Genomic DNA, 3,428 nt, shown 5'->3' with positions numbered 1-3,428 from the left:
CCCCCCCCCATCTTCAACCATCCGCTGGGCACCCCAAACACCACTGCACTTTACTTGCTGCCCCAACACACTGCTCCCCGGGCACAGGAGAACCACCATCTCCAACCCCAGCATCTCCTGTTACACTGCCCAGGCAAGGCGCTGCCCGCTCCTCCTGCCAGGGGGACAGTGGGTACACCAAGGCTCCCAGCGGTACCTGTGTACTCAGGGAAGCAGATGGTGAGGGGACTGTGCACGATCTTCTCCTCAAAGAGGTCCTTCTTGTTGAGGAAGAGGATGATGGACGTGTCTGTGAACCACTTGTTGTTGCAGATGCTGTCAAACAGCTTCATGCTCTCATGCATCCGGTTCTGGCAGGGGAGATGGCAGCTTGAGCTGGGCAGGGAGCCCCTGGCAGCGCCCACCCCACTGCTGCCCAACCTGCTGCCCCCACACCGCTCCTGCCTGCCTCAGCAGGGGATGCTGGTGGCCCTGCAAGGCTTGGGCCACGCTGCCCAGGGCACTGGTGGCCACCAGAGGAAGGGGTGCTCCCCCAGCCCCACAAAGAGGGGACAGCTCACAGCACTGGCTCCATCCCCTCCTACTCACCATCTCCTCATCTTCAGCCAGCACCAGGTCATAGGCACTCAAGGCCACACAGAAAATGATGGCTGTTACCCCCTCAAAGCAGTGGATCCACTTCTTCCGCTCCGAGCGCTGGCCGCCCACATCGAACATCCTGCAGCAGGGAGGCAGTGTGGTGATGGGCAGCAGCTCCCAGCCCCACCACCCTCACCCCGCTCCCTGCCGCAGTTTCCCCGGCTACCCAGAGCAGGAGTCGTGCTGGGAAAAGGCACCAGAGTGAGCAGAGCACAGCACCTTTGCGCCAGGGATTTTGCCGGTGCTGCAGATCTGCCCTGGCACCCACTGCCCATCCCAGGGACAGGGCGGTGTCCAGGCTCATTTCCCAGCCGGAGCAAATCCTCGCTGTGAGTCAGGCAGGATCAGGCTGCATTTCCCAGGGGGAGTCAACACGATGCTCCCTGGAGCTGGGCTCCAGGAGGTGCTCTCACAGACCCACACTGGAGCGGGCACTGTGGGGTTTTGCCAGAGGCCTTGGACCCAGGGGAGCTGCCGGAGCTCAGCCAGGAGGCCGTGGGCTGAGGGACTGCGAGCAGCTCAAGGGCTCTGGGGATGATCCCGGTGCACCGTGTGCTTCTCCTGCTGTAGGCAGCAGAGGATGCCCTGCCTCCACAGAGGAGAGCCCAGCAGCAGTGCCAGATCCACCATCAACTGCCAGGCTAGCAGGGAGGGGCTTCTTCACTGCTGTGCCCCCTCACCAGACCACCCTCTCTGCCCTGCTGCCACCTTCAAAGCACGGTCGCCACGTGTGACCAAGCACCTCCATCCCACCGGTGTAGCACAGGGGTCCCTGCGAGCCCCCACACTCAGAGAGGACCCCAGCAGATCTTTCTGGCAGCAGCTCCGTTGCCAAGTGACTAAATCCCCCAAGATGTGCTCAACGCTGGCTTTTTGCCTCGAGAAACTGGAGCCCTGACTATTTCCCAGAGGGTTTCAGTGGAAAACAACCCCGGGATGCCAGCGGGCAGCAGCACCAGTGCCCGACTCCGAGACCCCCGGCTCCCACCCAGAGCCCTTCCCACAGCGGAAGCGGCGTCATAGCACCCAGAGGGTGCCTTCCCCCTTCCCCTCCTCGCCAGAGGCTGGATCCGCCCCCAGGCCAAGCCCTGCAAGGCGTTTTTGAGGCTGCTCCAGCTATTTCGGCGGTTTCCGCTCTCTCCGAGGCAGCGGCTCCCGCCATAAGCAAACCCAGAGAGAGTAGTTCAGCACATGCAGCGTGCAGGCAGGATATAGCCCGGCCTGGAGAGGAAGGGGTTTGGGTTTTTTCGCCTTGGAAAATGCAAAAGGGAAAGGGTCAGACGTACTTGAAGTGCAGGTCCTTGAAGGTGAAGTGGGTCTCTACAATGCCAGTGGTCTTAACCCTGGTGCGCAGCACGTCCTGCTGGGTGGGGATATAGTCAGCACGGGCTATCCTCTCCAGGTCGTTCAGGTAGCTAGGGAGGGAGCAGAAAGGTGCTATGGAAGCAGGGCACAACCCACCCTGCATCCCACGGGGCATCCCCACACCACTCCAGGGTCCCCCGCCCACCCTGACATCATCCATCTGGGGTGGGCAGTGCCAAGCCATGCAGCACAGCAAACCCCATCTGCACCCCGAGGATACCCCACGGCCCTGCCAGACACAGGCAGGGCAGGATGGCCAGATGCTGGGGCAGCAATGGGACACACGGGAAGGAGGGCTTGGAGGGCAACATGTCGGCACTAGGGGCCAGGCAGGGGACGCAGCCGGGGCTGGGGGGCTCCCCTCCGTTTCCTGGCCGTTTGCATGGGGGAAATGGCAAGAGGAAAGTATTCACTGCTATGGCAACCGGCCGCAGCGCCGGCGGAAACAATCGATGGCGCCGTGCCATTTATAGTCAAAAAACACAAAGGGCCGGCATCCTGGGAGGAAGCGAAAGGCGGGTGGCTGGAGGGATGGGGAGCAGCATGGCAGGGGGGCTGCTGTCTGCCCCTAGCCCCCCAGGGTGGCCCTGCCAGGCCCCAGCTCCTGGCAGCGGTGGTGGCTCCCTCCCCAAGCGGCTGCCAAGACCAGCCGAGGGATGCCAGGGGGATCAAGACAGGTTTCAATTTCTCCAGCTCACTTTGCTTTAATTGGGTTATTATAAACAGGCTCCTTTAAGCAAAGTAGGCTTGCACTAATTAAGGCTTTTGCAGCCCCATAATCTGGTGAAAGCCAGATTACAGCTCGCGAGGCCACAGGGATCCCCGGCTCTGATGGCAGCACGGCTGCTTGCCAGCTCCTGGGAAGGCCTCCAGCACGCCGGGGCACAACGGGAGCTGTGGGTGCCCCAGGACCCCGCCGTGGGTGCGAGGGCGGGGGGGGGCTGGCACGCCACCGCCGCAGAGCAGCTCAAAAACAGCCGGAAACACACACGGCCTCCGGCTGACAAAAAAACAGGAAACACCGCGGCAGGGCCGTGCACAGCGCCGGCAGCACTCGGACCTTGCGCCCAGCCCCGGGGTGCTGTCAAGCGCCCGCCCCAGCACCCTGAGCTCCTGGCACCCCAAGGGGCCGCGGACGAGGAGGCTGGGGGCTGCTGCAGAGGGCTGCGGTGGAGATTGGCTGCATGCTGGGCATGGCGCGGGGCTCCTCATCCCCAGGGTGCAGCACCACGGGCACAGCACCATCTCTGCAGGGATGGACGGGGCACTGACTACCACACCGGCATGTCTGTGGGGCTGGAGAAAGGCTGGAGCAACAGCTCGAGCGAGCTCCTAATTAATGCTCATCCAACCCCCACAATGTGCCGAACGCTTCATAAACACACTCACAGCGATACTCGATTTGCAGATATGTTTGCTCAAAC

At 62.5% G+C, this 3,428-nt stretch overlaps 1 long non-coding RNA gene across 1 annotated transcript in view; it reads right to left on the bottom strand.

The window, feature by feature from the left end:
- LOC113484702 overlaps positions 1 to 3,171 on the bottom strand; it is a 4,134-nt gene extending 963 nt beyond the window's left edge. Inside the window, exon 1 of the long non-coding RNA XR_003399262.1 lies at positions 3,125 to 3,171. This is a non-coding gene — a long non-coding RNA (uncharacterized LOC113484702). The remainder of the gene's footprint in view (positions 1 to 3,124) is intronic.
- Positions 3,172 to 3,428: the final 257 nt, after the last annotated feature.

This window comes from Athene cunicularia (genome assembly GCF_003259725.1).
Source record: "Athene cunicularia isolate RWA chromosome 12 unlocalized genomic scaffold, athCun1 chr12_part1, whole genome shotgun sequence".
In the NCBI taxonomy this organism is placed as follows: Eukaryota; Metazoa; Chordata; class Aves; order Strigiformes; family Strigidae; genus Athene; species Athene cunicularia.
The sequence above is the reverse complement of the archived record's forward strand: the minus strand, read 5'-3'. Positions and strand labels throughout refer to the sequence as shown.